Raw genomic sequence first — 26,143 nt, forward strand, 5'->3', positions numbered from 1 at the left:
GTCATGCCTCACACTAAGTCAGGATCTTGTATTCCTGGAATGCATGTTCTGCATAGACTTGATGAAGTTTTTGTCTTCCTGTGGAGAAAGCAACTTATCTCAGTACATTCATAGAGGCTCATCTGCTTCTTCCTTCCATCACGGCCAGGGAATTTCTAAGATTGCTGGGGTTCATGGCTTCCACTATTCCTTTGCTGCCCTCTGCAAAGCTACACATGAGAAAGTTCCAGTGTTTTTTTAAAGACAGTTTGGCCCCAGCATGCTCATCCCTTAGATGTTTTGATTCCCTTTCTTCCCTGTCTGTCTGAAAACAGAGTTACGTTGGTGGATGCAGCAGCACAGTTAGAACCGTGGCCTATCTCTTCAGGTACCTCAACCAGTTCAGCAACTCTTCACAGATACCTCAGCCTTGGGTTGGGGTGCAACCTCTGCTTCCAGGAAAGTTCAGGGTCTTTGGTCCCGATCTCAAAGTAAGGAACATGACAACATCAGGGAATTGAGTGCTCTAATTCTAGCCTTACAGACCTTTCACTCTGTGTTCTTGCCAGGACCCCTCAGGATCCTCACAGACAGTACCAAGGTCCTTTGGTACATAAACAAGCAGGGGAGCACAAAATCTTATCTTTTCTGTCACTTGGCCATCAAAGCTTGGGAATTGGCTACTCAATACAAAGTGACTCTATATGCTGTGTACCTTCCCTTGGCTCAGAACTCAGTGGCAGACACATTAAGCAGATCTGTGACACAATCTCACAAGTGGATGCTTCACATGGATGTGTTCCTGGATCTAGTTCGGTCAGTGCTACACATGGATGTGTTCTTGGATCTAGTTCACCGGTGGGGTTCTCCAGAACTGAAACTTTTTGCCTCCCCTATGAACAGACAACTTCCTCACTTTTGTGCCAGGTTCTCTCACCCTCAAGTGCAGAAGGTCGATCTCTGTCTTTCTCATGCAAGGGGCTGTCTCTCTATGTATTCTCCCCTTCCCCTTAATTCAGAAAGTCCTTTTGAAAATTCTACAGAAGAAGCCAAAAATTTTGCTGGTGACTCCCTTTTGGCCAAGACAGCACTGGTTCCCTCTTCTGCTGCAGTTAGCCAAGGGTCACCACTACAAGTTACCTCACCGGATGGACCTGCTCACTCAGGGCAAGGGATCCATTGATTCACCCCATTTGTCAGCCTGACCGCTTACTTTGTGGGTGATCAACATTTGATCCCTTTCAGGCACCTATTTTCTAAGAATGTGCTAAGGGTTTTGCAGGAGGCCAGGAAACCCAGTACTAGAAAATGTTACATTTCCAAGTGGAGAAAATTTTCCATTTGGTGACAAAAAAGGAAAGATTATCCCTTTGGTGTGGACATTCCCTTAGTACTTTCTTACTTGTGTGAGTTGCTCAACAGTGTTTTTTCCTACTCCTCAGTTAAAGTCCATTGTTCCCCCTTGTCTTGCCTGTTTGCCTTTAACTCTCCCCACAACTTCCAGGTTAGAAGTTAAGCTTTTTCTTAAAGGCGTCCTACATTTAAGACGCCCAGGAAAACAGATGTCCTTCAAGGATGCATCTGCAGTCCTAACATATGGGTTGTCCTGCCTCAGGCAGCCCTTCGGTCGGCCGGATTCCAAAGTCTGGGTCTGGCCTCGGCTGATGTCGCACTTCACCTGACGTCATAGCTGCTGTTTATTGGGTATAAAGGCATCAGCCGATGCCATTTTCCTCAGTCTTTCTTGCCGTGCGGTGCCCAAAGCAGAAGCTGTTCGCAAGTGCCGGTCGGTCAGATCCAGAGATTTCTACTACCGAAGACTTCTAAAAAGCTAAGTACCCCGTTGGGGACTCTTTCTTGCCTCAGCCGATGTCAGACAAAGTACATAATTGTTTAACTTGTGGGAAACAAATACCTCATAAGGATTTCCACTCTTACTGCCTTCCTTGCTTAGGCCCAGACCACGACGTATCAGCTTGTCTAGCCTGTGCTTCCTTCAACCGACGGACACTTAGACGTCGGTCGGAGTTTGCAGAGGAGTTTTTTGGTCCCGCTTTTGCATACAAAATGCCGTCAGAGACTCCGACTACTCAATTAGCTAAAAAGCGCAAGGAAAAGGACCGACACTCGCGGCCCGCGGTTTCGGCTGAAACCACGGTTAGGCCAACCGCGAGTGTCTCGGTTTCGGCTGAAACCGAGCCCCCGGTTCTTCCTTCGGCCGAAAGCATGCCTCCGATATCCGAGGCCTCACAGAGCATGGCTGAATCTGCTACTGAATTTACTGCTACAGAAGCAGGCACCCAGGATTTGTCAGACACTATTCCTTTAGACATATCTACCCCTGCATGTGGGGCTGCTAGACCCCCTGCTTCTATGTCTAGCAAGGCTTTTGCCAGGTCTAAAGCAGCTAAATCTTCTAAGGCCTTACCTGCCAAAACTCCTTCACATAGGCCTACCTCTAGTTCCCAAATGCTCAGCCTGGCTGAGGATCTCATTTCTTTGATCAGGGGATCCCAACCTCACCCAGACAGGGCCTCTCAGCCCCCTCTGGACAAGAGGCCTAGGACTGAACCCCCGGAACCTGTCTCTACAGATTATTCCTCGGATGACTCAGACATTTCAGACCCTCACGAAGGCCCATATTCTCCTTATGAGGATTCTGATGCAGAAAACTCCATTCCTTCTGCTTCTCCTCCTGAAGAATTTTCCTTTGGTGAAACCTTGCATGCTATGAGGGAACACTTCCAATGGCAGGGCCAGGATTTTTCAGATTCAAGGAAAAGGCTAAGGACCTTTTTACACTTACCACAGCATAGGCCTTTAGCCATTCCGCCAGTACTAACAGTTGTTGATGATGCATATAATGATGCCTGTACTGCCCCTGATTCTCTTCCTCCGGCCCCTGCCAAGCCAGACAGATATTACAGGGTCCCGGACACACATTACCATTTGTATAAGGCTCCTGTTGCAGACCCTGAAACCATTTCACAGGGCCCTAAAGGTGGCAGCTGCCTCTGCTAAAACCCTCTTCCCTCTGAAAGGGAATCTAGAGCATTATAGAGATGGGGTAAAAAGTTACTTCTGCTACTCTTTCGGCCAGGGCCTTGAACTGTCAATTTCACATGATTCAGTACCAGGAATTTTTGTTAGACCAGCTAAATAAAAAAACTGTCTTCTCCTGAACCTTTAGACCGCAAGTCCCTTCAGGATTTGGTACATAACTTTCAGCAGGTCAGTAACCATTTCTTAAAATGTGGCTATGATGCACTGGAGGCTTCCTTTAGATCAGCTATGACTGGAACAGTGATTCGAAGGCATGCCTGGTTAAAAGAACAATCCTTACCAGACCATGTTAAGTCAAAACTCCTAGATGCTCCCATGGAGAAACAAAGTTTGTTTGGCTCCCCTGCACAGGAGGTTCTAAAGAAGGTGGAAGAAAAAGCAAAATCTGTCCAAACAGTCAAGGATTTCTTACAGGTCCAACCTCCGAGGTTTAGCCGAAATTGGCCTTCGAAGAACTGGTCCTTTCCAGACAACCCCAGAGTGCAGAGAGGCAGAAATAGACGCCCCAGAGACAGAGGTCAATCTAGGGGTGCCTACAGGGGACGTCAGTGGCAACCTACCAACCAGAGAAATACTGCCACAGATTCAACTACAACCACTTCCACAGGGCAGACAGAATGACTTGGCTCTAGTTCCGCCTACCAGGGAACAACTGGAAGCACCCTTGGGCGGAAAGCTAGCCTTATTTTCCGACAACTGGCATTACATTACAGGAGACAAATGGACTTTACAAACAATAGACAAGGGCTACAGGTTTCACTTCCACACTCTACCAAAAAAGAGAGGAATGCCAAACCTACCACCAAGCCAAACAGACGCTCTAAGACAAGTCAACAACTTACTAAGGATGAGAGCTATAGAAGAGGTACCACCTATGGAACAAGGCCAAGGATTTTACTCCAGGCTTTTCCTTGTACCAAGAAAAGAAAATCAATGGAGACCTATTCTAGACTTGTCCGCACTGAACACATACCTCATTGTTCCAAAATTCAAAATGCTGACCCTCCAGCAGCTTCTTCCCATGCTGGGCAAGGAGTCTTGGCTGGTGACTCTAGATCTCAAGGAGGCATACCTGCACGTCCCTATATGACCAGATTGCAGAAGACACCTCAGATTTCTTGCAGGATCAGAGCATTATCAATTCTCAGCATTGCCTTTTGGCTTATCTACTGCGCCCAGAGTATTCATGAAATGCCTGGCATCAGTAATTGCTCATTGCAGACTTCAGGGAATTCAAATTTACCCATACCTGGACGACTGCCTAATACAAGCGGACAACAAGGCAAAATTAACAAAAGATTTGGAAAATGTCATACAACTGTTGCAAGCCTTGGGATACACAGTCACCATGCAAAAGTCAAGACTAGTACCATCCCAAAGGATAACATTCTTGGGTGCAGAACTGGATACATCAACTCAGATGGCTTTTCTCACAGAAGAAAAACAAAAACAACTACCAGCCTACTTCATGACATTAACAACACAAACTCTGCTTACTGCAAGGAAAGTCCTGCAAGCCCTGGGCTACATGGCATCATGCATAATATTGGTTCCACATGCCAGGCTGCATATGAGAAAGCTACAATGGTACCTAAGGAATGTATGGTCTCAACACAAGCACAGTCTAGAAGCCCAGATTCCAATAATTCCATGCCTGAAGCAAGAATTCCTGTGGTGGGCTCAGGCCTGTCAGTGGAACAGAGGCTTGCCTTTCCACAAACCTCATCCAAGCCAGACCATCACCACGGACGCCTCAGACCTAGGATGGGGGGCACACATGGTGGACAAGTGTATTCAAGGCCTATGGACCCAAGACCAGCTGAATCTACACATAAATCTAAAGGAGATGCTGGCCGTGAAACATGCGATCCAGGCATTCAGACCACTCCTTCAACAGGGTCATCTGCTGATAAGGACCGACAATACCACAGTCATGTGGTACATCAACAAACAGGGAGGTACACATTCATATCCTCTATGCCGGATGGCAATGGACCTGTGGAATGTGGCCCTGAATCTCAACATTCAACTTCAGGCCAGATTTGTACCAGGAAAAGAAAATTCTCTAGCAGACACCTTAAGCAGAACTACCACGGATGCTCATGAATGGATGCTGCATCCAGATATCTTCAAAGCCATAACAAAGAAATGGGGACTACCAGAGATAGACCTGTTCGCCTCCCCACACAACCACCAATTGAAGAAATTCTGCACAAGAGCATACCACCCACTTGCTTGGAGGGTGGATTCCCTTTCCTTCAGCTGGAAAAACCTGACAGCATATGCATTTCCACCTCTTCCCTTGATGTACAAAGTTCTACTGAAGATCAGAGAGGATCAGCCAAGGGTAATCCTGATAGCTCCAGACTGGCCGAGGCAACATTGGTACCCGCTACTGAGAAGCATGTCTTGGACACACACATGGCCTCTACCTCTATGTCCCTTACTTCTAACACAGGACAACTACAAGATCCTACATCCAAACTTGGAAACACTGCAGCTAGCTGCTTGGAATATTGCATAAAACAAAATAACCCAGGTTTATCCCAGACGGTTAAGGACATTATCCTGGAGGCACGCAGACCTTCCACAAGGAAGACTTATTCAGCCAAGTGGAAAAGATACCTCATTTGGAGTGCAGCAAAGGGAGAAAATGTCTCATTGGCAAACATAGCACACATCCTGGAATATTTAGCAAAACTGTTCCACAATGGCCTGTCTTACTCCTCCATTAAGATTCATGCATCAGCAATATCAGCAGAATACAACATGGATCCTCCTGTCTTCTCTCATCCTCTACTCAGGCAGTTCTTGAGAGGAATCAAAAATGTAAAACCTCCAAGGAAACCACCTTTACCTATATGGGATCTCAACTTTGTGCTGGAAAAGTTAACACTTCCCCCTTTTGAACCAGCAGCAACAGCAGAATTACAGTTCTTGTCTTGGAAAACTGCTTTCCTGCTAGCAATCACTTCAGCAAGAAGGTTATCTGAGTTACAGGCATTAATGGCAGTACAACCCTTCCTTATCTTCCATCAGGACAGAGTCTCTCTGAGAACTAACCCTACCTTTATGCCAAAAGTGGTCTCCAGAGTATCATTGAACCAAGCGATTCATTTACCTACATTCTTCCCCAACCCACAGAACAGGGGGAAAGACTGCTACATACCTTGGATGTGCACAGACAATTACGCTACTATCTGGACAGAACTAAGACCAGCAGAAAAACTGACCAGCTTCTGGTAGCATATGCAACAGGAATGCAAGGAAAAGCAATTTCAAAACAGACAATCTCAAAATGGATAGGAAATTGCATTCGATTTTGCTACTCTTTTCATGGAAAGACAACTCCTGAAAATATCAGACCTCATTCCACAAGAGCTACAGCCACCACTACAGCTTTCCTACGAGGAGTGGCTACCAAAGACATTTTAGAAACTGCTACTTGGAGCTCCGTGCATACATTTGCCAAGCATTATAATCTTCCCTTATATTCTAGATCCCGAGCAGGTTTTGCAACTGCTGTTTTGCAAGGGATCTTAACTACACCATCTTTATCTTAGTGCCTCCTCCCCAGTTTGGCTATGGTATTCTACCCATATGTTAGGACTGCAGATGCATCCTTGAAGGACATAGTACAGTTTTGTACCTACCATAAATGTAGATGTCCAATAGGTATGCATCTGCAGTCAGGATTACCCACCCTCCTTCCCCTCTGTGGTATTCCTAGGGTATTTACCCCTCTTTTAGCTAGCTGGGGAATCTATTATGGTGTATTTGTTTGTATATATGTATATATATATATATATGTATATATATATATATATATTTTTATATTGTTTGCTCTCTACTGTTTGGAATCATTTGCATTTATCCAAATTTAGCCTTCCTAGAGGGCACCTGGCATCTGGGGCAAGAAACACTGAGGAAAATGGTGTCGGCTGATGCCTTTATACCCAATAAACAGCAGCTATGACGTTGGGTGAAGTGCGACATCAGCCGAGGCCAGACCCAGACTTTGGAATCCGGCCGATCGAAGGGCTGCCTGAGGCAGGACAACCCATATGTTAGGACTGCAGATGCATACCTATCGGACATCTACATTTATGGTAGGTACAAAACTGTACTTTCCTTCTCCTTGGGATCTTAACTGTGTGTGTTGGATCACAGCTTTTGCCTCTTGTATGTGAAAAACTGTGCTTCTAGTAGCCTTAACCTCTGCTAGAAGGGACACTGAGAGTCAGGCATTGATGGCTTCCCCCCTTTCCTAGTTTTTCGTAGGAACAGAGTACCCTTGAGAAGTAATCCAACCTTCATGCCTACAGTGGTGAATGAGTTGATGTTCTTCGTGTTTCACTGTTGCAGTCATCACATTTGGGTTATCTGCTTGAAGTAGCCCTCAGTTGGCCTGATTAACTAAGTCTTGGGTCCTGCGTCGGTTGCTGTCTCATTTTCCGCGACGTCAGGTAGTCAGGGGTATAAAGCATGCAGCGGATGCCATTACTTCAGTCTTTCTTGCCGTGCGGTGCCCGAAGCAGTTTGCAAGTGCCGGTTGTCGACTCCTGAAATTTTCATTTTCAAGTTTCAGAACCGAAGTCTTCAACTAAAGCTAAGTACCCCATTGGGGCAATGTCTTCTTGCTCTAAACCGATGTCAGTAAAAGTCAATAATTGTATTTCTTGTGGAAAGCAAATATCTCATAAAGAATTTCATTTGTACTGTATTCCTTGCCTAGGCCCTGACTACGACGTACCCCTCTGTCGATTTTGTGCCTTATTTAAACCACAAACTATTTGTCGTCGGTACATTTTCGCTTCTAAATATTTTGGTGCTCAGTTCAATTATCCAGATATGTCTTCAATAAGCCACCCAACTACCGACATTCCAAAAAAATGCAAAGATAAAGACAGAGACAGGCCGCCTAGGTCTAAAGCTAGTCGCCAGTTTGCCGGTACTCAGTGAGGTGCTTTCGCAGCCCCTGATACCCGCTGCTTCAGATTCGCAGGCCTCTACTGAGACCCATTCGGAGTCTGGTATGCCGCGAGATGCTTCAACTGTGGAACCTGCAGATGTCTCTACCTTGGATGGGTCTGGAGCCGCTGTGCAAGCACTGGCTTCTGAGGGTGTATTCAGGCCTACTGACTTGCATATTAAACTGACGCCATCTTCTTCTTCTTCTAAGCCTAAAACCTGAACCATGCCTAGGAAACCAACGCCCAGACCGTAAGGTCAGGCCTCTATGCCTAAATAACAAATGCTAAGAATGGCTGAAGACCTTATTACTTTAATTAGGGGAAGACACCCTTCCCCCCTCTAAGAGACCTAGGACTGAATTTACTTATGATACTTCTGACCAGGATTCTGAAATTTCTGTCTCCTCTGATGACCAGGATTTACCCTTATCTACCTGTGAGGATTCTGATGCAGAGGACTGTATTCCCTCTGCTTCTCCCCCAGAGGATTTTTCTTTTGGTGAAACCTTGCATACTCTTAGGAAGTATTTTCACTGGGAAAGCCAGGATTACTCTGATTCTAAAAAGAGGCTTAGAGATTTCTTACTCCTGCCCCAACACTGGCCTTTAGCTATCCCTCCTGTGCTGGACATTGTTGATGATGCCTTTTTGGAATCTAGCTTGGCCCCTGACTCTTTACCTCCTGCTCCCAGAAAACCTGATAGATATTACAGGGTTCCTGATTCTCACAAGTTCTTTTTTTAGAAAGCCTACTGCGGATCCTGAAACCATGTCACAGGGGCCCAAGGGCCAAGATTCCAGGGCCCTGGATAGATGGGGTAAGAAGGTATGCATCTCTGTAACCTTGGCCATCAGGGCCTTAAATTGCCAGTTTCATATGTTAAAGTATCAGCAGCATATTATTGGATTGCTTAAACAGAAAATGATGTTGATTCCTGATTGTGCTGAAAATAAGGATTTAAAGGATTTAATGCATTCTGCTGAACAGGTTGGAAAACATACCTTGCAATGTGGTTTTGATTCACTGGAGGCATCTTGCAGGGCTGCTGTCACCGGGTCTGTAATTAAAAGGCATACTTGGCTTAAGGAGCAGTCTTTACCAGATCATGTTAAAACTAAATTGCTGGATGCTCCTTTAAATCAGGACCGCCTGTTTGGTGACAAAGCAGAAGACGTATTTAAAAAGATGGAGGAAAAAGCTAAATCTATGCAAACTGTTACAGATTTCTTACAAGTGCAGCCTCCTAGATTTAGTAGGCATTGGCCCTCAAAAAATTGGTCCTTTCCTGCCTCTTCCAAGCCTTCTCAATTCAAACCCAGAACCAGCAGAACTCCCAGGCTTCAGTGCACAGGACTAAGCAGTGGGGGGCTCCCACTTCCAAATCAGGGAGTAGTAAGACTCCCCCCTATGGTAAGCTGTCTCAGTGACTTAACTTTAAAACTTTCAAGCACTTCTCAACTGACTGCTCCTTTAGGGGGAAAGATTGCTCTGGAAGCAAAAGACTATGAACTCATTACCCAGGACAAATGGGGTTTAAACATAGTTTCCCAAGGATACAGATTTCACTTCCACACGTTACCAACCCCAAAAGGTTGGCCAGATCCCAAAATCAGTGGGCAGAGGCTCAAAAGCAAATACTCTCAATCACTCAAGATTAAAGGCTATTCAGACTGTACCAGAAGAGGAATAGGGACAAGGTTTCTACTCAAGATTTTCTTGGTACCCAGAAAAGACAACTCATGGCGTCCTATCCTGGACCTGTCTATCCTAAACACCTTTTTGGTGATTCCAAAATTCAAGATGCTAACCCTTCACCAGTTGCTTCCCATGATAGGCAAAGATGCCTGGTTGGCAACACTGGATTTAAAGGAAGCCTACCTGCACATCCCAATCAGGGAATCTTGCAGAAAATACCTACACTTCAAAGCAGGCTGCATGCACTGTCAGGTCTCTGCACTGCCCTTTGGCTTATCTACTGCGCCCATGGTATTAACAAAGTGCCTAGCTCCAGTCATTGTATTTTGCAGGCAAAGAAATATTCAAATATACCCATACCTGGACGATTGTCTAATTCAGGCATAAAGCCAGGACATACTTCTGAATCATCTGGCATTTATACAAAAGGTGTTTACTTGTCTGGGGTACACCATAAACAAGAAGAAACACATCTGGTACCCTGTCAAAAAATTATATTCCTGGGAGCAAGCTTGAACACAACTTCCCAGATGGCTTTCCTCATGCCAGAGAACTTGCTTCAAATTAGTGGCCACAAAAACCCTGCTATCTGCAAGGCAAATACTGCAAGCCTTGGGGTTCATGGCCTCGTGCATTCTACTAATTCCACATGCAAGACTGCATATGAGGAAACTACAGTGGTATCTAAAAAGTCTATGGTGTCAACATTCTCATGACCTAGAAGCAATGATTCATACCTTGCCTATGGTTAGAATTCCTTTGGTGGGCAGAGGCCTGCCATCAAAACAAGGGACTGCCATTCACTCTACCCCCTGCCGCCCAAACCCTAACAACAGACGCATCAGACTATGCATGGGAGGCTCACCTGGCAGGGAAGTGCATTCAGGGCAAATGGAACCCAAGTCAAATGCACCTGCATATCAATCAAAAAGAAATGTTAGCTGTACAGAATGCTCTGACAGGCTTCAAGGACCACATTCTTCCAGAAAAAATAATGGTAAAGACTGACAACACCACTGTTATGTGGTACATAAACAAGCAGGGGGGTACCCATTCTTACCCCCTCTGCAGACTAGCCATGGCTCTGTGGAACACAGCCTTGAGCTACCAAGTGCATCTACAGGCTCAATTCATGACAGGAGAACTAAATACACTGGCAGACAAACTAAGCAGAAATCTCATGGACCCACACAAGTGAAAACTGGAACAAAAGATTTTCAACATGTTGATCAACGAATGGGGATTCCAGATATAGACCTGTTTGCTTCCCCCCAGAACTACCAATTGGACAAATTCTGCACAAGGACTCCCCACAAACAAGCTTGGAAAGTGGATGTTCTGTCCTTCAGCTGGAAAAATCTATCAGTTTATGCCTTTCCTCCTCTGCCTCTCCTCTCCAAAGTACTACTAAAGATCAAACAGGACAAACCAAAGATGATACTGATTGCACCAGACTGGCCATGCCAGCACTGGTGCTCCCTCTTGTGCAGTGTGTCACAGCTGGCCCCATGGCACCTACCTCAGACCCCTACCCTGCTATCTCAGCAGGAGAGCCAGATTCTGCACCCCCAGCTTCAAACCCTGAACCTGGCAGCCTGGCTAATTACCTAATCTCTCCATTACCATCCCTCAGTAAACAAGTGTTGGATGTCATTTTGGAGGCAAGGAGGCCTAGTACTAGAAAATCTTACGCTGAAAAATGAAAAAGATTCTGTGCCTGGAACCAGACTCAAGGGGATGGCCACATCTAATTTACCTCAGATACTTCAATACTTAACTGAGGTGCTTCACAAGGGCCTTTCTTTTTCCTCCATCAGAATTCCCGCCTCAACCATTTCAGCTCATTACAACACAGAACCCACCCCTCTTTTCTCACCCACTGCTCAAGCAGTTCCTCAGAGGGTCCAAAAACTTAAGACCACCCAGGAGACCCCCAACTCCAGCCTGGGACCTTAATTTTGTATTGGAAAAGCTCACTCTTCCTCCTTTTGAGCCAGCTGCAACTGCAGAGTTAAGACTCCTTTCTTGGAAAACAACTTTCCTTTTAGCAATCACTTCAGCAAGAAGGGTATCTGAATTACAGGCCCTTATGGCAGTGGAACCTTTCATCATCTTTCATGCGGACAGGGTGTCCCTCAGGTCCAATCCCTCTTTCATGCCCAAGGTGGTATCCAGTGTGGCTCTTAATCAGTCCATTCATTTGCAAACCTTCTTTTCTAATCCACAGAACAAAGGGGAACGGATACTGCACTCCATAAATGTGCACGGACAACTTAGATTTTACTTGGACAGGACTAAGCCTCAAAGGAAATCTGAAGAACTGCTGGTGGCATTTGCTGCAGGGGCAGAGGGGAAGACTATTTCAAAGCAAACCATTTCTAAATGGATAGGCCATTGCATTCATTTTTGCTATAAGCACCATGGAAAACCTATCCCAAAGGGGATTAGACCCCATTCAACTAGGGCTGCATCTACCTCTACAGCCTTTCACAGAGGTGTCCCTACCAGAGACATCTAGAAGCTGCCACCTGGAGTTCTGAACATACTTTCACCAAGCATTACCATTTGGCAATTTTTTCTAAATCCTGAGCTGGCTTTGCTACTGCAGTCTTGCAGGGCCTTATAGCTGCTCCTAATGCTATCTAAATTCCTCCTCCCATTCTTAACTTTGGGAATCTACCCAAATGTGATGACTGCAACAGTGAAACACGAAGAACATAGTACAGTTGTGTACACTTACCATAAATGTAGATGTTCGAGTGTATTCACTGTTGCAGTCCTGGTTACCCTCCCTCCAGTCCCCTGACGTCTTTTGGCTGTACCTCTCTTCTCCTTTACTATACTTAAAAGCTTTTTGGTGTATTTGTTTTTTTGTTGGAGGTATAACGTTTTGTGTGTGTGTATATATATATATATATATATATATATATATATATATATATATATATATATATTGCTTCCCATTATGGGGGGCACCTGACATCTGGGGCAAGAAAAACTGATGTAATGGCATCGGCTGCATGCTTTATACCTCTGACTACCTGACATCACGGAAGATGAGACAGCAACCGACAAAGGACCCAAGACTTTGATAATCAAGCCGACTGAGAGTTACTGCAAGCAGATAACACAAATGTGATGACTGCAACAGTGAATACACTCGAACATCTACATTTATGGTAAGTGTACGCAACTGTACTTTTCTTAATCAGGCCATCCAATTGCCTACTTTCTTCCCTTCACCTCAATCCTCCAGTGAGAGGATTTTGCTTACCTTAGATGTGCATATACAACTCAGTTTTACATTGACAAAATTAAGTCCATTAGGAGGTCTGACCAACTTTTTGTGACCTTTTTTCCCAAGGCTTTGGGTTTGCCTGTATCAAACAAACCTTTTCCACATGGATCTGTAAGGCTATGGTGTTTTGGTGTGAATTCCATGGCAAGTCTTTATTGGCATCTGTTTAGGCCCATTCCACTATATCAGTTGCATCCTCAGGGGGCTTCTTTAAAGGTCTAGGTGCTCATTCCATCCTGGAAGCTGCCACCATGGTCATCTGTTCATACTTTCATGAAACATTACAAATTGGACACTGTTTCTAGAGCCAGGGCAGGATTTGCCAGGGTGATTCTGTATGGATTCTTGGAAAATGCTTCCTCTTAGTTTTCCCCTACTCTGTCCTCCTCCCTGGGTTCCCTTTTAGCTTTTGCACTCTCCTATTTGTAAAGAATACTGTAACATTGAATAGAAGGACATAGAATAGTTGTGTAAAATCTTACCATAACCGAAGATGTCCTTCCTTCTATGTTGCGGTATATTGTCACCCCCTGCCTTCCCCCCTACAACTTGCTATTTCCTAGGATGATCTCCTTAGGCTCCCTTCCTCATGGGGCTTTCTTATTTTGAAGATTGTACATGCGGATGTCCCTTTTATGGCTGATGGCGTATATGCCTTTGTGCTGTGTCCCACATGCAGGCAGTGGCTCTAAGCTTTTGTATACAGGCTGGACGTCGGGTTGATGGGCTGAATACAACCCATATGTAAAGAACACTGCAACGTAGAAGAAAAGGACATCTATGGTTATAGTAAGATTTTACACAACTATTCTATCTTTTAGCCTTCTCTGACCACTGCTTGCAGCTGATTATGGCAAGTAGTGGTTTGTGCTGTGCTCTAACTACTTTGCTGGGTTTTGACTCTACCCCAATGCCCTTTCCTTTCTAGGAAGATGTCTACCTGAGTTGCATGTTGGCCACTCTTGTTTGTGATCTTGAACCTGTCTCTGTTGCCGAGCCATGTGTTGGCCACCGTCTGACAATTTCCCACTGGTCTTTGGACTCTCTGTCTCACCTTAATTCCCACACCATTTCTTGTCTGTCCTCTCCATGAGTAGTAGACTCTGGAACCCACGTCAAGTGGGTTTGCTGCACTGCCCTTCCATCTTGTCTCCTGGATACACAGGATATCTAGCCTCCTCCAATACTATAAAGTCATTAACTTCTAAACTACTTTCTGTCAGTGAAACTGCATTGAGTGTAGCAATCCTTAGTTCATGTTTGCAGGTTGATTGGTTTTACATCCAGTTTTTGCTTACTAGAGCTATCCCAGGTTGCCAAAGCTGGGTAACTGGAAACAGGCTGGCTAGTAGCTGACTGGCTCAAGGCTGCTGGGCTTTGTAGTAGGCACATACTGACTAATAAGGGCACGTAGACCCCTCCCACCATTAACATGGCTCCCTGGTGTAGATCAGAGTGGGTCAGGTTCCTGGCCCAATTTTTCAGTGGCAAATACCATGCCCATTTAGCGACATTAGTCAACATGACCCAATCACCTGGAGCCAGTTTTTACACAGCAGGTGGCTAATCATGACATGGTGCACACACTGTGGTCTGCCTTCGTGATCAAACTACACCTTCCGTGGGTAAATCCAGCATTACCTACACCCAGTCATGGGTTATTGCTTAAATAGTCAGAAATTTCTCTTTAGCTACATTAAACAGATGCCAAATATCAATACATTGTGTTCATCATCATGGAAGCTTTAAGGTGATGTCTTATAGTACCCTGCAGATTTGAACAAGTGATATTTTAATACCTAGATCTGTTAGTAGGATGTAACTGCAGAAACACCTGGAAATGTCACTAGGCTGTAATGAGTTAAACCAGTAAATCAAAAACAAGTCCTGCACAGGCCACAAAGCTCTTATCCAATCGCCTAAGAACAAGTAGCAAAAACATGATAGTCTTGCAAAGAGCCCTACTTGGCATGTCTGTAGATGAAAAAATATTTTCTAAACTGTGTCCATTTTGCTGAAACAGCCCTCTCATATAAGTGAAACAACTGCAAGCACTGCTAAACCTTCCAGACCAAGCTGCAAATTCATCAAACAAATCTAATTGCTTTAGAGAAATTGGTTTGGACATTAAAATAATTATTTTCATATATTTATGTGTAATGTTCTACTGTTGCAGAATGGTTTAATACAGTGCATGTGTTCGAATTGACAAGCATACAGATTTATATCCGAAAGGAACTTGTGAACTAGTACTACAGGTATAGACTATGTCAAACAACCAATATAACTGAATTCATTAAAAACCAACTCAGGTTGTGCATATAAGGTACTCTGTATTGTATTTCAAATATCTTGTACTTTTATGACTAACTTGGTGTAATCTACTTGTAGTACAGTTTGTTCTTTAGTGGTCATATCTCGTGGCTGAAAGGAGCTGTTTGGCCTGTCTTTCCCTGGTTAACAAACAAAAATTAAATTTGTTCATTACCGTGTTTGTGGTACTTTGTCAGATGATTTAATAAATTTGTTTCTTTTAATATAGTTCCCTGATTACACAGTGACAGAAGAGTAACAGATTCATTTGGCATTGTTCTCCTGTAGTGTACGTATACTGCATCGCTCTGTGTGTTGCGTAGGTTTCCAGATATTATAGCAGTTGTTTACTTTTATTATTTATTTCATAGTTTTCCAGTGTGTGAGATCAAACTGATATATCATTAATTTGCAGCATCTGCCTTCTTCCAGGGTTGTGAATGTTAATCCTGTCTATTATGTTCTTCTAGGCATAGGTAGTGATAGCTCCTCTTTCTGTACACACACAATTTTTATTTATTTTCCAGGTGCTTTTCCTTTGTGTAAGGACTAGGATCAGCTGCTTATTTGAGGCTTTTCTGTTGGCTGACTTTGTCTTCCTTAATTAGTGAATATTGCACATAATACTCATTTAACACAGCTCAGAGTTTTCTTCCTACTGATCATACATTTTTAACTTCATTAGACTTTTGACTGCCTTTATTGGTTCCCTTGTATTCTTTTTTTTTTAAAACAAGTTTATTGTTTTTAACATACAAAATAAATATAACAATTTTATACAAGTAATTGAAATAGAAATGGTTATAACATTGAATAAAATAACCAAAGTATTTACAAAGACATCCACTACAATCAAATCAATTAATTAAACTAAAATACCATGCTATTGAAGTTAAGATTTTTTTAACAAATTTTGTAAAGTATCCCATATAACATAATAAGATGTTTTTCTAGTAGTTCTTGATTTTATTGTCATCAATTCCATATGGCACACTACAGTCATAACATTTTTAAATTCATTAAAAGAAGGAGGTGTATCTGAAATCCAATTTCTGGTTATTATTTTTCTAGCCACTGCTAGAATAGACCATAACAAGGGAAGCTTAACTTTTTTAACACTTTGAGGTACAGGAGTGTTGAATAATATAAGAGATTTAGAAATAATAAAATTATCTGTAAAAAGAGCCTGCAAAAAATCATTGATTGACTTCCAGTATTCTTTCAATTTTATACAGTCATAAAACATATGTGCCCAATCAGCATTAATTTCTACATTACATCTTTTACATAGATTGTCTTTATTATTTATTTTATTCATCATCAAAGGTGTATAAAAGGATCTATGTAAAAATTTCCAAGTAAAAAGTCTCCAGATAATGGAAGAAATAGTTTTATAGGCAGATTCCAGTATATATTGTTTATCTTGTTGATTTGGTAATTCACCATTAATGGAAGTGAAATAATTCCAATAGGTATCTACATTGTAATAAGTTTCTTCTCTAATAATTTTATGTATGTATGAAAGCTTACCTTTATCAGAAACTTTATGTTGTAAATTTAATATCAAGTAATCAATCAGTGTTGGAATAGATTCTTTAACTGTTATAGACATTAAATCAATTTTATTAATGAGATGTTGTCTAAAGGTCTGAACTTCTAACCAACAAGTTTCTCTCAGATCAAATTCTTGTTTTAAAAAGTCTAAATTTTTAACTTTATTATCAGATAGCAACTGATAGCAGTACTTTAGATCATTGCTCCCTTGTATTCTTGATCATAATTGAGTGTTAGTATCTTTATGTGTATGCATTTTGTGTGTGTCTTTGTTTAACATTTCTCTGTTTTCAGAGATGTCCACATTGTAGCTGTTAAAGTCAACCTTGCAGTGACCTTTGTGAGCTAATCGAGTAGATGGACTGATCCGAAGACCCTTTTCAGTCTCGACTCTGGCAGAGGGCCCAAGTAGCATTGTTAATAAGCGCTAAGTGCAAGCAAATAAAGATTGTAGTGTGCTAAACCTGTAGACATATGGGGTTTATTCAGAAGTCATGTTCTAAGACTTAAAAATTGTGCGTTATATATACATAAACTAAGTGTAGTGTAGATAAAACAAGAAGCAAAAAAAAAAAAGCATTTCATTTAAATGATGAATAACAACACAGTGGCTCAATAAAAGCAATGTAGCCAGGGCAGTGTTAAGTTACTGAGTTGGCGGTGGTTTTTAGCTATTGTCCCTAAAACATTAGCAGTCAATTTCATTGAAAAGGTGCTCAGAAAGTAATCTCTTAAAACCTGACAGGAAATTTGGTGATTTGATTTCAGGAGTAATCTTATTCCGCAGAGCTGGTCCAAGTCTAAAAAGGCATGTTCTCCATTTGCTGTTTTAAAAGGGGGATGGCTTAGTGAAATTATATTGTCTTGGCTACTTCTCAAAAAATGTGCTAGTTCTCTGAAGGGTAGTTCTCTGAAGGGTAGTCTTCTTTTTAGAGGGGAAAATAACTCTCTCCCGGATTTTGTACAGTAATGTAGAAAGCAGGTAAGTGGATCTTTATGCTACTGGAAGCCAGTTAAGAACAATAGAGTGAAGTAATATGATTTGTAGTCTGCTAATAGAGCAGATTTGGAAATTTTAATTTCAGTGATTAGTAGTCTTTGTATATTATGGCCGAATAGAATGAGATTAACGGCAAACCATATTCTAGTTTTGGAAGAAGAATATTCATGGCTCTGGGTTTGAGGAGCAGTAGGGGACAGTAGAAGGAAGACTTTGTAGTAAAGCTTCATCTGTGAGAGAACTATATTAATAACATTATCTATATGAGCGGTCAAGCTGATGGATTGATTTAAGGTCATACCTATGTGTTTGTACTCTATGACATAAGGAGTAGCATTTTCTTGGGCATCTGTGATGGTAATACTGGGTAGGTGTGGAGCTTTTTGTGTGATGGAGAATAACATGATTTTTTTTGTAAACAGAAAACCAAGAACAAGTGAAAAGCACCAATAAAGCAAAGCAGATCCACAACCTGGAAGCTGGCTCTGGAAGCCCAAAATGAAAAGTTGATGAAATGCTGATATTCCTTCTTCTGCAAGGCAGAAAATGAAAGGCTGCAACTTACATAAAACTTTCTTGCTTTAATAACAAACAAAAATCTCCTCAAGCGCTTTCGCTCAGCCTGGTGCTGAGCTTTTTCAAGATACAATAAAATCAAGCTGGTTGTTCTTTATATACATAGTCAAAACTTGACCAATAATTCAGTTAGTAAAAGAGAAGGTCTAATTAACCCTTCAAATTACTTGCTGGTACAAAACCTGCTTGCAGGCAAACCATTACTAAGCACAACTCACTGCAATGTCCAACAAAGTATATGCATAAACTTAATAATCAATTGTTGGTGTACACACAGATTGCCATAAAAATATACAGTGTTAAAACTATGCAATGTTAAAACAATATTCAAAAGCCAATACTATACACATACTAGTATGTTAAAAATGTTTAAATGTGCTGTTTATTCAGCAAAATTTTTATTTCTGTATGTAAACCCTGAAGACACTGGAAAACCGAAAATTCATAATTTAGCCTTCCTTAACCTCAGGACGCTGCTGATGCTGCAAGCGTCATTGAGCCCTGGTCGCCTTCCTGCATCTAGTCTTAGCTGCCATAATAACTCTTTATATTCTAAAAGAGACCCCCAGTCCCCCCCCCCTTTCATGCAACCTTAGCTGTTCTAAAATAATGAATTTAATTTCCATGTTGGGACAAAAAAGGGAATGTCTATAAAAAGCATTAGTTTCCTTTTTCTTAATTATATCATACTGATGCTCATAAATACGTCTTCTGAGGGTTCTTTCAGTCTTTCCTATGTAGAAACTTTTACATCTAGTACATAAACCTAAATAAACAATAAATTTGGCATTGCAATTATAATGGCCCCTTGGTTGATATAAGAATTTTCTTGATGGTAAATATAACCTATGTCCATTGAATATAGCCAGGCATTGCTTGCACATTCCACATTTGTATGTGCCTTCTTTTTTATTATCACTACTTGCCATTGGTTTGTTCTGATTCATCTCTAGCATTTCTTTTAAATTGGTACCCCTACGTCTAATGAATCTAGGAAACTCTGGAATCATATTACCCAACCTATCATCCAGTCTTAGGATCGGCCAGTATCTCTTTACACTGTTTTCCACAACCTCATAATCAATACTAAAAGTATGGATGTATCCTTTTTGTTCCTTATTCTGCAGGCTACTGCCCACTTGGCATATTGATGTACCCGTAGTGTCTAGGAGAGGTGGATATTTTGTTTCCCTGCACCTAATAATCTCTGTCGCTAGCTCTTCAACAAGAAGGCTAGGATACCCTCTTTCAAAGAATCTTTCTTTTAGGAACCTAATTTCCTCCATAAACACCTGCTTTGTGTTGCACATTCTGGAGGCACGGATAAATTGCCCCTTGACTATGCCTCTTTTTTGATATTCAGGGTGTTTACTTTTAAAATGCAAAAAAGCATTTGAATAGGTGGGCTTCCTAAACACACTTGATATGAACCTATTGTTAACTTTATCTTTAACCAAGTGCACATCCAAATAATTCAAGCTGTGAAAACTCAATGAGTGTGTAAAGGTTAGAAAAGAAGTAGTGCTGTTGATGTAATGAAAAAATTCCTCCAGATTTGCCCTAGTACCACTCCATACAAGACAAATGTTGTCAAGAAATCTGACATAATGCTTGATGTACTGTGCCCACTCTGTGCCAAAAATGTGTGTGTTTTCCCATTTATGCAACACTATGTTTGCATAAACTGTGGCACAGGCCGCCCCCATTGCAACACCTGATTTTTGTCTGTAGAAATGACTGTTGAAACAAATGAAATTATTTTCCAGGATTAGTTCCATTAACTCCACCAACAAGTTTGTGGTGTTGGAAGTAAGTTTCGCCTCTTTAACTAAAACATCACTAAACCATTTCAGTCCTGTAGAATGAGGTATACTGGGGAACAGTTGAACAATGTCTATAGTTACCAGCAATAGATCCGGATGGTATGCTAGGGATTGCAGACCCCTAAGAAAATCCCAAGAATCCCTGCAGATGTACTTCAAAGAAGCAGCAAATTGCTTCAAAGTGTGGTGTATAAATTTCCCAGTCGGTTCTGTTATACCTCCTTGCCCAGATACTATAGGTCTGAAGTGCAGGGGGTCCAGACCTTTGTGTTTTCGGGATGCCAAATATTACAGGAATTATTGGCAACAATTAAAAAATTATACAATTTTTCATTAAAAACCCCTTGCAAAAGATGGTCATATAAAATGAAAGAAATTCTTGAGTATGCCATATGTAACTCATTCCTGGACACCTGTTCATACTGCTCCGGGTCCTGCAACATCCGTTCAATGTACTGAATTTAGTCTGAATTGTACATCAGAACTAAACCCCCCCCTTATCTGTTTTCATAGCTCTACAGTTATTACTTTTGAGATCCTTGATTAAATTCATCTCATTCCTACTGATATTATGGGGGTCATTTCTTTGCTTATTATTGTTAATCATCCTGATGTCTTTTTCCATCATTTCTTCAAATATTTTGACTGTTGGGTCCATAGGTGGGTTAAATGTACTCCTACGTGAAAGAAAAATGATTTTTTTTGTGATTAATTAGAAGTTTGTTCAGGCCACTGGCAGAGATTTAAGAATGAAGACTGCAGCTGAGGTCAAAGGTCTGTGGGACAGTTGTTTGCTTTTAGTAATATGTCATTTTGCAGATTTTTCTGTCAAAAAGAAGCAAATGGTCAAACACCTTATCTTCTCCTCCATCCGTTACTTAAGATTGTAAAATAATAGGTTTAGCTCCTGGATGTTCTTCGTGTTTCACAGATGTCCTTCAAGGATGCATCTGCAGTCATAACATATGGGTTGTCCTGCCTCAGGCAGCCCTTCGGTCGGCCGGATTCCTAAGTCTGGGTCTGGCCTCGGCTGATGTCGCACTTTCCCCGACGTCACAGCTTCTGGGGTATAAAGGCATCAGCCGACGCCATTTTCCTCAGTCGTTCTTGCCGCGCGGTGCCCGAAGCAGAAGCTGTTCGCAAGTGCCGATCGGTCAGATCCAGAGATTCAGCTACTGAATACTTCGAAAAAAGCTAAGTACCCTGTTGGGGACTCTTTCTTGCCTCAGCCGATGTCAGACAAAGTAAATAATTGTTTAACTTGTGGGAAACAAATACCTCATAAGGATTTCCACTCTTACTGCCTTCCTTGCTTAGGCCCAGACCACGACGTATCAGCCTGTTTAGCCTGTGCCTCCTTCAACCGATGGACTCTTAGACGTCGGTCGGAGTTTGCAGAAGAGTTTTTCGGATCCGCTTTTGCATGTAAAATGCCGTCGGAGACTCCCGACTACGCATTTGGCCAAAAAACGCAGGGAAAAGGACCGACACTCGCGGCCCGCGGTTTCGGCTGAAACCACGGTTAGGCCCACCACGAGTGTCTCGGTTTCGGCTGAAACCGAGTCTTCGGTTCCTCCTTCTACCGAAATCATACCTCCGACAACCGAGGCCAGAGAGGCCCCGGCTGAGTCGGCTTCAGAAATCCCTACAGAAGCTAGCGCACAAGATTTGTCCGACACCATTCCTTTGGACATTTCTACTCCTGCACGTGGGGCAGCTAGGCCCCCTGCTTCTATGAGTATTAAGGCCTTCTCCAGGGCTAAAGCTGCCAAAATTTCAAAGGCTTTACCTGCCAAACCTACTTCTCAGAGGCCTTCCTCAAGTTCTCAGATCCTCAGTCTTGCTGAGGATCTTATATCCTTGATTAGGGGTTCCCAACCTCACCCAGACAGGGCCTCCCAACCTCCACCAGACAAGAGGCCTAGGACTGATCCCTCTGAACCTGTCTCCTCTGATTACTCCTCGGATGGATCTGATTTGTCAGACCATCAGGAGGGGGCCTATTCTCCTTACGAGGATTCAGATGCTGAAGATTCTATCCCTTCTGCCTCCCCCCCTAAAGAATTTTCCTTTGGGGAGACCTTGCACTCTATGAGGGAACACTTTCAATGGCAGGGTCAGGATTTTTCTGATTCCAGAAAAAGACTAAGGACTTTTTTACATTTGCCACAGCATAGGCCCTTAGCCATACCACCAGTGCTAACTGTAATTGATGTGTATAATGATGTTAGTTCTGCACCTGATTCTCTTCCTCCGGTCCCTGCCAAACCTGACAGATATTACAGGGTCCCGGATTCTCACTTCCACCTATATAAAGCCCATGCTGCAGATCCAGAAACTATTTCACAGGGCCCAAAAGGTGTTGCAGCTGCCACTGCCAAAAATCCCCTTCCTTCTGAAAGAGAATCTAGAGCATTAGAGAGATGGGGTAAAAAAGTTTATACATCTGCTACTCTTTCTGCCAGGGCTTTAAACTGTCAATTCCACATGATACAGTACCAAGAATATTTGTTAGATCAGCTGAATAAGAAGCTTTCTTCTCCTGAGCCTTTAGACCGTAAATCCCTTCAGGATTTGGTACACAACTCTCAGCAGGTCAGTAATAATTTCTTAAAATGTGGCTGTGATGCACTGGAGGCTTCATTTAGATCAGCTATGACTGGGGCAGTAATTCGTAGACATGCCTGGCTAAAAGAGCAATCCCTGCCAGACCATGTCAAGGCTAAGCTCCTAGATGCTCCAATGGAGAAACAAAGTTTATTTGGCTCCCCTGCACAGGAGATTCTAAAGAAGGTGGAAGAAAAAGCAAAATCTGTGCAAACAGTAAAGGAATTCCTACAGGTCCAACCTCCGAGGTTTAGCAGAAACTGGCCTTCCAAGAATTGGTCCTTTACAGACACCTCCAGAGCACAGAGAGGCAGGAATAGATGCCCTAGAGGCAGAGGTCAATCAAAGGGTGCCTACAGGGGTCGTCAGTGGCAGCCTGCCAACCAGAGAAACACTGCCACAGCTGCAACTACAACCACTAGCACAGGACAGACACAATGACTTGACTCTGATTCCGCCTACCAGGGAACAACTGGAAGCTCCCTTGGGCGGAAAGCTTTATTCTCAAAAAAATGGCATTGCATTACAAAGGATGCATGGACATTACAAACAATAGACAAGGGATACAGGTTTCACTTCCACACTCTACCAAAGAGGAGCGGAATGCCAAACCTACCACCAAATCAGAAGCCAGAGGCTTTAAGACAAATCAAAACTTTACTTCAGATGAAAGCGATAGAAAGGGTACCATCTATGGAACAAGGCCAAGGATTTTACTCCAGACTATTCCTTGTACCAAGAAAAGAAAACCAATGGAGACCTATTCTCGACTTGTCTGCACTGAACACATATCTCATTGTACCAAAATTCAAAATGCTGACCCTACAGCAACTTCTTCCCATGTTGGGCAAGGAGTCCTGGCTGGTGACTCTAGATCTCAAGGAGGCATACCTGCACGTCCCTATCCGACCAGATTGCAGAAGACACCTCAGATTTCTTGCAGGATCAGAGCATTATCAATTCTCAGCATTGCCCTTTGACTTATCTACTGCGCCCAGAGTATTCACGAAATGCCTGGCATCAGTAATTGCACATTGCAGACTTCAGGGAATTCAAATTTACCCTTACCTGGACGGCTGCCTAATACAAGCGGACAACAAGACAAAATTAATAAAGGATTTGGCCTATGTCATACACCTGTTACAGGCCTTGGGATACACAGTCAACATCCAAAAGTCAAGACTAGTGCCATCCCAAAGGATAACCTTTTTGGGTGCAGATCTGGACACAAAAACTCAGATGGCTTTTCTCACAGAAGAAAAACAAAAACAACTTCCAGATTATTTCATGACTTTGACAAGACAAACTCAGCTTACTGCAAGGAGAGTCCTGCAGGCCCTGGGTTTCATGGCATCCTGCATAATCTTGATACCACATGCCAGGTTGCATATGAGAAAATTACAATGGTACCTAAGGAACGTATGGTCTCAACACAGACATAGTCTAGAAACCATGATACCAATCATTCCATGCCTTCAAAAGGAATTTCTGTGGTGGGCTCAGGCCTGCCAGTCCAACAGAGGGTTGCCTTTCAAGAAACCAAAACCATCACCACGGATGCCTCAGACCTAGGCTGGGGAGCACACATGGAGGACAAATGTATTCAAGGCCTATGGTCTCAAGGACAGCTAAGCTTGCACATAAACCAAAAGGAGATGCTGGCAGTGAAGCTTGCAATCGAGGCATTCAAACCATTCCTCCAGCAAGGACATCTGCTGATAAGGACAGACAACACCACAGTCATGTGGTACATAAACAAACAGGGAGGCACGCACTCCTACCCTCTATGCCGGATGACAATAGATCTGTGGAACCTAGCCCTGAATCTCAATATCCAGCTGCAGGCCATATTTGTACCAGGAAAAGAAAATTCACTAGCAGACACCTTAAGCAGGACTACCACGGATGCTCACGAATGGATGCTGCATCCAGACATCTTCAAACTCATAACAAAGAAATGGGGATTGCCAGAGATAGATCTGTTCGCCTCCCCTCTCAACCACCAACTGAAGAAATTCTGCTCAAGGACATACCACCCACAAGCCTGGAGGGTGGACTCTCTCTCTTTCAGCTGGAATGCCCTAATAGTGTATGCATTCCCACCAATCCCATTGATGTACAAAGTTCTTCTGAAGATCAGGGAGGAACAGCCAAAGGCAATACTAATAGCTCCGGACTGGCCAAGACAACACTGGTATCCGCTACTGAAAAATATGTCTCAGGCGAACTCATGGCCTCTACCCCTATGGCCTCTTCTTCTAACGCAGAACAATTTCAAGACCCTGCATCCAAACTTGAAAACTCTGCAACTAACTGCCTGGAAAATTGCTTGAAACCAAACCAAACTGTCTTATCCCAGAGGGTCAAGGACATTATCCTGGAGGCTCGCAGACCATCCACAAGGAAGGCGTCCTCAGCTAAATGGAAAAGATTCCTCATTTGGAGCACATCAAAGGGCACAGATGTTACAGTGGCAAACCTAGCACACATCCTAGAATACTTAGCAGAATTGTTCCACAATGGCCTGTCTTACTCTTCCATTAAGATTCATGCTTCAGCAATTTCAGCAGAATACAACATGGATCCTCCTATCTTCTCTCACCCTCTACTCAGACAATTTCTGAGAGGAATCAAAAATGTTAAACCTCCAAGGAGACCCCCTCTACCTACATGGGATCTCAATTTTGTGCTGGAAAAATTGACACTACCTCCTTTTGAACCAGCAGCATCAGCAGACTTACAGTTTTTATCTTGGAAAACTGCTTTCCTTCTGGCAATCACTTCAGCAAGAAGAGAATCCGAGCTACAGGCATTAATGGCAGTGCAGCCTTTCCTTATTTTTCACCAGGATAGAGTGTCTCTGAGAACCAATCCAACATTTATGCCAAAGGTGGTATCCAGGGTATCCTTGAACCAAGCCATTCATCTGCCTACGTTCTTCCCTAACCCACAGAACAAGGGAGAGAAACTCTTGCACACCTTGGATATACACAGACAACTACGCTACTATCTGGACAGAACTAAAGCCAGCAGAAAAACTGACCAACTTTTTGTAGCCTATGCAACTGGGGTCCAAGGAAAAGCAATTTCCAAGCAGACAATTTCAAAATGGATAGGAAATTGCATTCGCTTTTGCTTCTCCTTTCATGGAAAGACAGCTCCTGAACATATCAGACCTTATTCCACAAGGGCCACAGCCACCACTACACCTTTCCTACGAAGGGTGGCTACCAAGGACATTTTAGAAGCTGCTACTTGGAG

The 26,143-nt window shown here is 42.9% G+C and overlaps 1 protein-coding gene across 4 annotated transcripts in view; it reads left to right on the forward strand.

Annotated features, from left to right (window-relative positions):
• Nucleotides 1-26,143, forward strand: part of MED13L (mediator complex subunit 13L) — a 3,068,540-nt gene that overhangs the window by 387,106 nt on the left and 2,655,291 nt on the right. The gene's annotated exons all lie outside the window — the stretch shown is intronic.

The sequence above is a fragment of the Protopterus annectens genome, chromosome 4.part0 (genome assembly GCF_019279795.1).
Source record: "Protopterus annectens isolate FY-2018-M chromosome 4.part0, PAN1.0, whole genome shotgun sequence".
In the NCBI taxonomy this organism is placed as follows: domain Eukaryota; kingdom Metazoa; phylum Chordata; order Ceratodontiformes; family Protopteridae; genus Protopterus; species Protopterus annectens.